The following is a 13,658-nucleotide window of genomic DNA, read 5'->3' on the forward strand; positions in this document are numbered from 1 at the left end:
CAACTAGCTGGTGCAGTGGATGGAGTACAATGCCTGAAGGTCAAAAGACTCATTTTCCTGAGTGCAAATCTTGCCTCAGGCATTAGCTTCATGATCTTATACAAATCACTTAACCCTGGATGCCTCAATTTCCTCATCAGTAAAATGAACTTGAATAAGAAATGAAAAACACTCCAGTATTTTTGCCAAGGAAATCCCAAATTGAATCGCAGAGTCTGAAAATGTCTGAACAATAGCAGCTCAGGCTACCTCCACATTATTGCTGGGATCCACTGATATACTCTTTGTGTATGCTCTGATTCCATTGACAGATCTTCAGGATAGGTTACACTAAAGTTTTCAAAGCTGCACTTGCCAATACAATAGCAATTTATTTAATACAAACTCTGCAGGTTTGCTAGAAACCTAAGTTAGATCTAGGAACCATGTGATGGATCATATCTGGGTGGTCCCTAACTCTCTCTTTCCTCAAAGAATTTGGGATCTATTTCCTATTCCTCCTTTTCCACTCCAGCTTATGTTAGGGGACCCCAAAGTAACAATTATCTTGGCTTCCCAATTCTTCAGTCTTCTTAACTCTTTATGATCTATTCCCCTCTTCTTTGGAGTTAATTTAGAGTATTGAAAATGTCAGATTTAAGTTTTAGAAACCTTGTACTATTCCATTTCATATTCAATGTCCCACATGTTTATGTGAAATATTGTGATCATGCTAATGTATAAACTAACCTACATGCATTTAGTCAAAACAGACTAATGGTTTTATGTGTGACCAACAATGTTTTAAAAATGAAGGCAGCTCCAGCTCAAAATTTCTTGCAGAGACAAAGAGACACATACACACAGAGACAGAGAGAAAATGAAAGATAGAGACAGAGACACAGACAGACAGAGACACAGAAATAGAGACAGAGGAAGAAAAAAAGATAGAGAAAGAGACAGGGAGAGATAAAGACAGTGACAGAGACACAAAGAGACAGAGAGAGATAGAGACAGATGCAGAGAGAGAGACAGAGAGAGAAAGAAACAGAGAGACAGAGAAAGAGACAAAAACAGAGAGAATCACAGAGAGACACAGAGAAAAATACAAAGAGGTGGAGGCTACTCTATGAAAATGGAAATAAAAATTAATCTTAGCAACTGAAAGTTGTTTGTTCATGAGCAAAGGTTAGTGCCAACATGGGTGGTGTTAAATAAATAAGGATTTAATTGAGATATTTTCTGTTGACAAACTGGCAAAGCTAACTAGCACTTTGGACACTTAAGGTCCAATACAAAAATGGGGAGGGGTGAATGAATTCTACAGAAACAATATTTAGCCTTTCTGCTGAATAATTTTAAATTATAATAATTTATTGTCTTCTAAAGAAAGGTTCATAACTATGGGAATGAATTAATAAGTAAACGATAATTAAACACTTAGTATGTAGAATGAGCTATGCTAAACATTAGGACTACAAAGAAAAAAGTAAGACATTTCTTGGTCTCAGAAAAATCACCTTTTAAAGTGAGAGACAACTAGATGGGAGGTATCAGCTGCAATTTGTAAGGAAAGATCCCATTGTCCTTAAAGTACAGAAGTGAAGCAAATGGTAATGTCTCAGTTTCTAATATTGTACTATCTGACAATGCCAAGGCCGTAGGTGACAAGAGCTTTCTTTTCTGGGCCTTTAGTCATTGTGGATGTAACATTGTCAGGGGCAGTTTCCAGCTGCATCTCCATAGGAGTTCATTCCAAGTATGATGGTGAAAGGTAATGGAAATATTAAGGCCCTTGGGTTCAGGATTCTTGGATATCTCCATGAGGGACTGAAAAGAGAGTGTCTAAGGTGGGGAGTATGGTTTGACTTACCTGGCATAGTCTGCTTCCTGGGGACCATATTTTAAAATATATATATATATATGTAACTATTTCAAGACAATTGATTTCCTTTGTATTTATGTACATTTATTTTATGCTTTTGAAAATAAGAGATTCATAGGCTTTCCTAGACTGCTAGATATTTCTATGACACAAAAAATTAAGAACTCTTGCATTAAGAAAATAAGCTCAAGGCTAAGTTGAAAGATCTGAAAGGACCAATCTGTCTTTCCAGCCATCTCTGTTTTGGCTTCCTTTTTCTGTTGTGGCCTTAGGAGAAGACTGATTCAATTATATATTTTACTCGGCCTTCCAGTCATTTGCTATATTGCTCAATCACCATTTAAACTCTGCCAAATCTCAGGCCTCTGGTAATTGTACCACAAATGCTCTTTTGTTTCTATTCCTATGCTACAAAATGACATTAGAGGAAATCAAGGAAACTTCCCAACTAGGTCTGCTAAAAATTCACATTATCCAAACTCACCAAGGCCCTTTTTTTGCTATGTGACAATCCTTTTATTCTTCCCTATCTCAATCACACTACCAGCTGCAGCTGTTCCAGAATTTTTCCCTACACAGACCCTATGTCTATGTTTATCCCCTTTCGTCTCCCCCTCAGATGAAGATTTTTTTTTTTTTTTTTTACTTTACTTAGAAAAATAGAGGATTTCCACGATGGATGTCTTCTTCATCCCGACATCACAGCTCAAAATCATTTTATATGATTCTATGCCATTCTCATACTTCTCTGCATCTTATTTCCAATCTTTGGGAATGAGGTGGCCCTTCTCCTTGCAAAAGGTAACCCCCTAGGTCTTTATTTCATCCTTTCCTACCTCCCATGAAAGGGTCATTGACTCTTGCTCTCATTGTCACTTTTATTTACTGACTCCTTTTCTGCTGTCCATAACCCCCACCTTGATCTCAATCATCTTAAACACAGATGAACAAACAAACAAATATCAAGTATCAAAACTTGTTTGACCTTGTCATCCCTTCAAGCTACTTACCTGCATCTTTTTTTCTATTTCAGTGAATCACAGAAAATCAGAGTTGGAAGAAAAGCTATATCTCCCTTTCCCAAAAATCTGACAACTCATTATTTAAGCCTTTGATTTCAGACTTTACGTGAAGTTTTTTACTTGCTGCTGCCTTTTTAGGCAGAATAGCTATTTTTCTTAAATCCAGTTGCTTTTCTTTCTGAACCCTTTCCAACTTCTGACACTGACAAACGTGCCTTTCCAGAGTATCTCTCTTTTCTTGGCTTCCATGACATTGCTCTCGCTTCATATTCATCTTCCCCTGTACCACCTCATACTCTGTGGTAGAGGAGAGAGAGAACCTTAGGTTCAGGGTTTAGTTCATTCCCTACATAGCACAATCCTATCATCTCCTAGTCTGGACTCAAGTTCTAGGTGCTCTGCCTTTTCCTCTGGACTGGCTGGTTACACATTTAACCTGGATCCAGAGTTTCCATATCTCTCGCTCCCAAAACCAATGGGGATTCTTCCATCTGTGCTTTGCACTGAAAAGGAAAAATGAAGTGGGTCAAAACAAAATCTCAAACTAAAGTCCATTTCTTGGGGCCATATAAAGTAAAAAAGAGCTGAAGAGAAGATATTCCATTCCTACTCACTCGTTTAGTTCATGATAACTCATGCTCTGAGTGAACTTGAAGCTTCTGCTTTTTGGACACGAGGGGAAAAGACTGTAACTGTCTCAGTTAACAGTTTTAAAGATTCAATCTGTTCTGGCTACTAAGCCAGTGGAAAGAAACTGTTGCTAGTCATGTAGTAGGAGCATGTCAGATCTCTTCATCTCTAGCAGAATGTCTTCATCTGGCATATCCAAAACTGTTGTTTATTTATATCAGTTAAAACTAAACCACCATTTCCTCCTATTTCTCCTCCATCCCCTGGTCATATGTTGCCTTCTGTCCTCCATCTCCACACAATAAACATTATCCTTAAAGGTAAAATGATGAGAAAGGAATCTCCTTTGTGGTTCCAACGAAAGTGATGTTAGTTTGGCACAATTTTGCTAAGTCATTCTGAACAATGTTGTTGAAATGGTAAAATTGTGGAGTCATCCTGAATCACTGTGGCAGCCACAATGGCACACAGAGAGGGTGGGGCTGACATCTTGGCTCTGACTCCAAAGGCTTTCTTCCTTCCCTACTTTCCCAGGAGGAAATCTGATACGTACTGGAGTAGGAATACTGAATAGAAGACACAGAATAGGAAATTGACAGCCATTAGAGAAAACTACCCTCAGTCCACCCTCAACACCCTTCTCACCCGTTACCCGTATTCTCCAATTTTCCAAAAAATGACTTGTTATTGATGTCATGGTATCATGGAGTCAAAGAACCTGGGTTGAAACCTCACATATGCAATTATTGTGAGTAAATTGTACCTTGTTCCTCTATTTTTTTCTTCTATAAAATAAGGATCTTTTAAAAGGTCTCTGAAACTCAGAAAAGCCTGAAAAGATTTACATGAACTGATGCTAAGTGAATAGATCCAAGAAAAAATTGTACACAGCCACAAAAAGATTATGTGATGATCAAGATGATATGTGATTTTTTTCACAGTTGTTTTCAACAATGAGGTGATTCAAGGCAATTTCAATAGCTTGCATTGGAAAGAGCCATTCACATCCAGAGAGAAGATTTATGGAGTCTAAATGTGGATCACAACATAGTATTTTCACCTTTATTGTTGTTGTTATATGTTATTGTTTTTTTTTCTCATTTTTCCCCTTTTGATCTGATTTTTCTTGTGCAGCATGATAAATGTGGAAATGTATTTAGAAGAATTGCACGTAATTAACCTATATTGGATTACTTGCTGTATAGGGGAGGAGGGAGATAGGAAAGGAGGGAAAAAATTTGGAACACAGGTTTTGCATGGATAGGTAATTGAAAACCATCTTTGCTTGCATTTTGAAAAATAAAAAGCTATTATTAAAAATTAAAAATAGAAGGTCTCTGAAGCCTTCCCCTATTTCTAACCCCATGTCCCTAAAACAAGGCTCTCTTCACTAGGAAGGCAAAATTCAAAAGGGAAGAAGTGAAGTTTTGCTCCAGCAGATTCAAATTTCTGCTAATCCAGTTTTAAGGAGGTACTGCCAATGCTGAGATCCAAATCATAAGGTTATGTTTAAACTTCGGCATGCCTCAAAAATTTTTCTTTGACACGCAAACCCAGCCCATGCAGAAAACCCAAAGCAGATTTCCAAAACAAACTGAAGTTTTCCCAACAGATGCTTATAAGCCTTCCCATGATTCATACCACCAATTGGGTACAAAGCCAGAGGTTGTTGTTCACAGAGCTCATGGAAGGAATTGGCCTCTAAGCATTGCTGATAAGGCCAAATTTCCTCCAATAATTCACATCTCTATAATACTTTGAGATGAGTCCTCATCTCATTCCTTATAATATTCTTGGGAGGTGAATTGTACTAAGATTGTAATTCTAATAATAACCATAATTGCCATTTAGATAGTGCTTGAAAGTTTGCCAAACCCTTACATTCAGTCTCCATAGTTCTTTCTCTGAATGTGGATGGCATTTTCCATTCTAAGTTTATTGGAATTGTTTTGGATTATATTGCTGAGTAGAGCTAAGTCTATCATAATGTTTCATCACATAATCTTGCTGTTACTATGTATAAGGTTCTCCTGGCTCTGCTCATTTCACTCAGCCTCAGTCCATGTAAATCTTTCTAATCTTTTTGAAATCAATCTGCTCATCACTCCTTATAGAACAATAATAATCCATTACATCCATATACTACAATGTTTTCAGCCATTCCCCAATAGAAGGGCATCCACTCAATTTCCAGTTCCTTGACACTACAAAAAGAGCTGCTACAAACATTTTTGCACGTGTGGATCCTTTCCCCTTCTTTTATGATCTCTTTGAAATATAGATCCAGAAATGACACTGTTGGATTAAAGGTGAGATATCCTATTTAAGACATCTAAGAATGGGGAGTCTGTCACCTTCTATAACAATAATTACTAATTCAGAACATTAGTTCTAATTTTTAGGAAGTTTCTCCTGACTTTAAACCCAAATTTACTTCTTTGTTTATTCCTGTTTATTCTTATTTCTTCCTTGTTTATTCCTTTACTACAAAGTCAAAAAAACAAACAAACCCAAAAATATTCCCTTTTCAACAAATTCTTGGATCCATGCCCTTTAGTCTTCCCTCTTTCAGTTAAACATCCCCTGTTCCTTCCATGTACTAGTCTTCATGCTTATGAAATTGCAAATGATTAACATGTGATGGCAATTATTTCCAGGTTCTCTCAGAGTAGCATAAAAGACAGATACTCCTCTAACCAAAATGAGGAGTTACTGCTATTCATCTTTCTTGAAGAGGACCAATGACATCAGGCCAGTAATGTCTTGACTTGCAAGTGAATTGGATTTCAGTGAGGCAGGACTGTGTGCTCACTTGTCTCACTCTCTCCTCAGAATCACTGGAATTTAGTGGCAAGACAGGACAGAACAACTGGTGATGGCCCCCAAAACAAGAATTTATCTAAGGTTTGAAGGAGGGAGGACACGATTGTGGAATGTGATTTCATGCATACTTTGTATTTATCCATTAAAGGCTTTCTTGTGGCACAAGTAAAATCAGAGAACTATAGAATTTATGACTAGGAGAAGTATGATACTTCAGTAATGTGCTGATTTAACAATTGATTTTGGAAAAAAAAATTTAAGCATAGCAAAATAAACACAAGATTTACTTGCAAATTTAACTATTCATTTTTTAGTGTAGCTAACAATCAAAATCAAGCCTTGATATATAGAGATTGCTGATTTCTGAGAAGCAAACAATCCCACTGAAAATTTAACATTTGGCTCTTTGGAGCTGGCACTAACATCCCCTGGATAAAGTGCCCAACTTGGAGTCAGAAAAATCTAGATTCAAATCTTGCCTCAGACATCTGTAATCCTGGGCAAGTCACTTAACCACCTTGAGATTCAGTTTATAAACTAAAGTCCCTTCCAGCTCCAAATTCTATAAATCCTTAAAAATCCTGCAGACCGACCTCCTTATCTTGCAAGAGAGGAAATTGAGGTTCACCCAGGATTTTGTTTTCTGCCCAGTATCACACAATGAATTTGACAGAGTTGAAGCAGGAATGAATATAGGAGCCTATAGAATAGCATATGATGCCTCCTCTGATAGAAAGTGCTTTCCTGGAGGATAGGGACTATTTCACAGTTTTTTTCCTCCTGATTACCAGCATGTAATACTATCCCAGGCATATAGTAGATGAATAATAAATACTTGCCAATTGACTGACAATGGGAAAGTCTTACCCCAGAACAATGAAGTCATGAATTCTTGAATTGGAAGTAAGCTTACAGGTCATAGAGTCCAAGTCCAATTCCTAAATTCATCTATGATGTTTAATATTTCAGCTTCTTTTTTAAAATTTGCCCTAATGAGGAACTTTCCCTCTTTACCATTCTATTTATCATCTGGAAATTCTTTGTATGGATTAAAAACACCTTCATATGACTTCCTAATTCTTTTCTTTAGATTTAAAGCAGAATGACCTTATCCCTTTTTCACATGAGTGGTGAAAATAGATATTGTGTGTGTATTTATGTAAAATATTGCTCTATCCATATTCTTTTCACCAGGTCAAATATTCTCATTTCTTTTAAATGTCATCACTATCATCATCACACTGCTCCAGCCTTTTCATGGCTCTCCTAAAATGTGGTACCCAGAACTGAATAGTATGTTCAGGTATAAGCTGTTGGATATAGAGTAGATATCCCTTCTACATCACAACTTTCCTTATCTCAGTTTTAATATATTGCTGGTCAGCATAAAAAATGAAATGGGAATTTTGGAGAAGTTTTGTGGAAACCACAGACAATACAATATATGACACAGAAAAAGCTTAAAAACTCAGAAATGTGTAAAATATTGGCATAGTATTGTATAATATTAACACTCTAAAAAAAAAAAAAAAGAAAAAATCAGATTTCTTCTCTGTTACAAAGGGAGAGCCAAAAAATTTTACTTGGATTTAATCCTATAATGTGGAAGAGATAACTGTACAATAGACCTATCACTTCCTGGTTTGATTTACTAAGCAATTACTATACACAAGACATTGTACCAAGTAATTCAATACAAGATCACATTCATTTTTGTGTTTTCATGTCCCATTGTTTATTCATATTAAACTTGAAGTCATTAAACTCCCCTAAACTAATGCCTAATCTTTTCTCTTCCATTCTGTATCTATGTAGTTATTTGTTCTTAATTTAAAATATCTCCCTCATAAATCTAAAATTCCTTTCATTATACATTCCTTTAGGGTAAGACATTAAAAGCTATTGCAACATGCAAATATTATTTAGGAAGGATAATATAGAGAGCTATTATCACTAATAATTAGCTACAAATTATTTATCAGAGAAGCCCTGTTAGAAGCTGGGCTCTGAGGGGATAAGACAGAATCATTGAGTTTTGTTCCTTTAAGAAAGTAGTCTTCAAACTTTCTTGATCAAAAATCCCTATTTTTTTAAAATTTTGAGTATGTAATCCCAGTTTGTGAGCATTTACTTACTTTTTTATTTGTTAAATTTATTTTATTTTTAATTTTTGAAATAAAACAAGCATTTCCATAATATCGTATAATCAAAAAGATGATTGCAAATGAAACTGTAAATCTACTATATACAACTTGCTATTTTTAAAAAATATACAAGTTATCATACAAATTTCTTTTTTCCTCCCCTTCCTCCTGCCCTAGAGATGACCAACACTAAACACAAATAGGTATAGATATATAAAATTATTCTACATATACTCTGTTCTTACTTTCTCTGGACACAGATAATGTCTTTCTTCAAATGTCCTTTATAGTTAATTTGGGTATTTATGATAGTCAAAATGACTTATTTGCTCAAAGTTGTTCTTAAAATAATATTGCTGTTACCATATATAATATTCTGTTGGTACTACTCATTTCACTCTTCATTATTTCATAAGAGACTTTCCAAGATTTTCTGAGATCATTGAGCTCATTATTCCTTCTAGCATAATAGTATTCCATCACAGTCTTCTACCACAATTTGTTCAATCATTCAACTGATGGAGATACCTGCAATTTCTAGTTCTTTGCCACCACAGAGAGCACTGCTATAAACATTTTAGGCCATATAAAGGTTTAGCAATGCCAAATCATAAACTATATTATAAGGAGTAATAATCAAGACTATCTGATATTGGCTAAGAATTAGAAGGGTAGATCAATGAAACAGAATAGAAATGTAATTTATAGCAGCATATAAATATAATAACCTCATATTTGACAAATGAAAAGACTTAAATATTAAGATATGGATTAATTACTTGATAAAGATTGTTGGAAAAACTGACAGAAACTAGGCATAGATCAATATCTTACCCCATACAACAAGATAAAGTCAAAATGGATATATGACTTAGATATAAAGAGAGATGCTACAAGAAAATTAGAAGAACATGGAGCATATTAGTTTTCAGACTGATAGATAGATGAGTAATTTATGAATAAGCAAGATACAGAGAGTAAAGTTAGGTATACAAGGGATAATTTTGATTACATTCGTGGAATATTATTATTCTATAAGGAATGATGAGTAGACTAATTTCAGAAAAACCTAAAAAGGCTTACACTGATTCCAAGTGCCAAGTGAAGTGAGCCGAACCAGGAGAACACTGAACACAGTAATAGCAATTACTGATCAATTATGATAGATTTCATTCTTCTCAGCAATGCAGTGAAGGAAGACAATTCCAAGTGACTTGGGATGGAAAAAGCCAACAGCAACCAGAAAGAGAATTGTAGAGAGTGAATATGGATTATAGCATTGTATTTTCAGCTTTTTGTTTGTTTGTTTATTTGATTTTTTTTTCTCATGCTTCCCCCACTTAGTCTTCTTTTTTTTTTTTTTTGCACAATGTGGCAAATATGGAAATATGGAAAGATTTAACATCTTTAATTTATATTGCTTGCTGTCTTGGTGGGGGGCAAGGGATGGAGGGAAAAATTTGGAATGCAAAGTCTTACAAGGTGAATGTTGTAGACTATCTTTATATGTATAAAATATAATATTGTTGATTAAAAAAAGAAATATAAGCCTTTTACCTTTTTCTCTGATATCTTTGGAGTATAGGTCTAATAGTATTATATCTAAATCAGAGGATATATATAGCTTAGTTTTTTTTTTTTAAATTAAAAGTCATTTGAAGAAATTAACTGTCCTCTAAATTCTGTCTTGACAATATCTCATTGATTTTGATAAAAATGCATATATATATATTTGGTTTTTTAAAAAGTTTTATCATTGTGTTTTAGAGTCTTTAATGAGCATTAAAATGTTTTCATTTCTATTTGGTTGAATATCTTTTAATTCTGCTTTTTAAAACTTTATTTCTAATTTTATTGCATGACGATATGAAAGTACAATTTGTAGAATTTCTGCTACTTTTTATTTGCTGAGAATGTTTTTATGACAATATTTATAGACCTGGATATTCTTGTCATCTGAAGGTCACTCTACCTAATTTTGGAGAAGCTTTGAAGAGATGGCAGCAAGTTGGATAATGTTTTACCTACAATACTTTACAAAGTTGTCTATCAAAACATTAAGGGGATCTCGGTTTGCATTGCTGAGAGAGGTAGTCACACTGGTGAAATTATGGATCCTTGTTTATTAAAGTGTTTGTGACCCAGGATGGAATGAAACACCTAAATCTTTGGAAAGGAAACATTCTCTTAGGTTATTCCTAAGAGCTCTTCAAATTAGTTAGTTTTATCTTTTAATATTGCATTATTGAATTATATAATTACTCAATTCTTGATCAGCTTGAACTATAACATTCTGACAACATACTTTTGTCTCTAATTATAATATTTCCATTTGTGCACTATTTTCAGTTTTTCTTTTATTAATTTTGTTACCAAGTTCAACCAACCAATCAACAAGTGTTTATTAATCACTTATAATGTACTAAATGCGGGTAATAACAAAACAAACATTAAAGAGTCCTTCCTCGTGAAGGGATCCAACCATTCTGGAGTGAAGTTTGGTGTAAAGTTCAGAAACTTTGAATAGGTGCACTTGAATCTGACAATCAAGCACTTAATGCTAATTACCTATTCGACAATGACTATTAGCATAAGTTTGGAATTGTTCTTCTTTCAATTAATGCTGGCTCAATGTTTGGGGTTAAGAGAATTATAAATAAGGATTAGAGGGTGGGGTGAGAAAGGTGAGAGAATTTCACTTGGTTACAAGATCAAGAAGAGAAAAGTGTGGAGATTCTGCACTCTAGAATCAAGAAGGGATCCTTGGCAAAACTCCTGGCAGTTTAGTCCTCCTCCTTCACTTCTTCTCCTAAAGACCAAGGACTTTTGCTTATTCTGACTCTGGCTGATCCTGAGGCCCCCAGAGGGCTAGTCCGGACTTTATAATTTGGAACTATGTTCCAAAAGTTATCAAACTGTGCGTACTCTTTAATCCAGCAGTATTTCTACTCGTTTTATATCCCAAAGAGATTTTTAAAGGAGGGAAAGAGACCTGTATGTGCAAAAATGTTTGTGGTAGCCCTGTTTGTAGTGGCAAGAAACTGGAAACTGAATGGATGCCCATCAATTGGAGAATGGCTGAATAAATTGTGGTATATGAATATTATGGAATATTATTGTTAGGTAAGAAATGACCAGCAGGATGATTTCAGAAGGAGAGATTTACATGAATTGATGCTGAGTGAAATGAGTAGGACCAGGAGATCATTATACATGGCAACAACAACAATATGACAATCAATTCTGATGGACGAGGTTCTCGCTTCAACATTGAGATGATCCAAACCAGTTCCACTTGTTCAGTGATAAAGAGAGCCATTTACATCAAAGAGAGAACTGTGGGAACTGAGAATACAACATAGCATTCTCACTCTCTCTGTTGTTATTTGCTTGCATTTCGTTTTCTTTCTCAGTTTTTCTTTTTCTTCCTTCTTGATATGATTTTTCTTGTGCAGCAAGATAACTGTATAAATATGTACACACATGTTGGATTTAACATGTATTTCAACTTATTTAATGTGTATTGGACTACTTGCCAGTTAGAGGAAGGGGTGAGGGGAAGGAGGGGAAAATTTGGAACAAAAGGTTTTGCAATGGTCTGTGTTGGAAAAATTACCCATGCTTATATATGCTTTGTAAATAAAAAAGCTTTAATAATAATAATAATAAAAGAATCCTTCCTCTAACAAGCTTCTTGTTCTACCAGGGAGCATGAATTTAAGAGGTAATTTTGGAGGAGAAGCACTAGCATCTGGAAGATGTGTGAACTTAAAAAAAAGGCCTTATGCAAAAGATGGTATTTGAGCTGAGTTGTGAAGGAAAGTAGGCATGATAAGAAGTACAGGTAAGGAGAGAATATATTCCAAGCATGGGAGAAAAGCTTGTGCAAAGGTACAAAGATGGAGTATGTCCTTGTGGGAAGAACAATAACAGTTTGAAAATTCAAAAAGAAGCAAAAAAAATAGACCCTGTCTTCAAGGAGCTTACAATCTAGTGAGGGAGAAAACAACCAGACAAACATGTACAAAGCAAGTTATATACAGAACAATTAGGAAATAATTAACAGAAGGAAGGCACTTGAATTGAGAGGGGCTGTATTAGACTTCCTATTTAAAAAAAGGAATTTTAGTTGGGACTTGAAGTATGAAAGGAAATTTCAATATATATCTATATAATGGATATACTAATAATCTAAATTTTTTAGAACTACTATTTTCCAAATAGAAGTAAGAGTTTCAAAATGCAGCTTGGAATGATCAATTCAATTTTTTTTCTGAGTATGTTAAATGAAGTGAATCAAACATTACATAATCTATTCCCACCACAGGACTCTGGTCTTGGGAACTGTTCCCACAGGATTGGAGAGCACCCATAATGTCCTGAACTCGTGAACTTGGTTCACGAAAATGATTGTACTATAATACCTTTACTGCAACAGATAAGATCTCCTGCCCAGGAGAGTTTCCAGTTTGCAAACTGAATTTCTTACTCTGAAGTTATTAGTTCAATTGCTATTTGTTCTCTAAAATCTTGTCTAGACCTGCTTTGTAAGGTTCCAGGTATTCAGTTTAGAGACCAATACAGTAACATTCTGTTAACAGAAAGCAGGGAACTCAGAAGATAAAAATTGAAAAGAGAGAGTGGTATTCTAGAAATGGAGGACAACCAGACAAAATTCATGGAGCCAAGAGAATGAATGTCTTGTTTGTGGAACAGCTGGGAAGCCAGTGTGGAAATGGAAATGGACATGAAGAGGAATAGGATGTAAAAAAGACTGGAAAGGTAGGACAGGGCTTTGAATGCAAATATAGCATTTTGTATTTGATCTGTAAGCAAGAGGGAACCATTAGAATTTATTGAATAGGAGGAAGGGGAGTAACATGGTCAGACCTATGCCTTAGGAAAATCTTTTAGTAACTGAGTGGAGATTGATTTGGAATGGGGAAAGACCTGAGACAGGCAAACCCATCCGCAAGCTATTGCAATAGTCCAGATGTAAATCAATGAAATGTTCTAAAATGGCAGCAGTATCAATGGAGAAAAGGACAAAAGGAATATATCAGAGAAAGAAAAGAAACTGCAGATAAAGGGGACAAGTAGCAGCAACAAAAGAAGAAATTGCTGATTCACCATGAGAGATGGAAGGCCTTTCTGTGAAGCATTTAAATAGTGTAC

This window comes from Antechinus flavipes, chromosome 6 (genome assembly GCF_016432865.1).
Source record: "Antechinus flavipes isolate AdamAnt ecotype Samford, QLD, Australia chromosome 6, AdamAnt_v2, whole genome shotgun sequence".
Taxonomy (NCBI): Eukaryota; Metazoa; Chordata; class Mammalia; order Dasyuromorphia; family Dasyuridae; genus Antechinus; species Antechinus flavipes.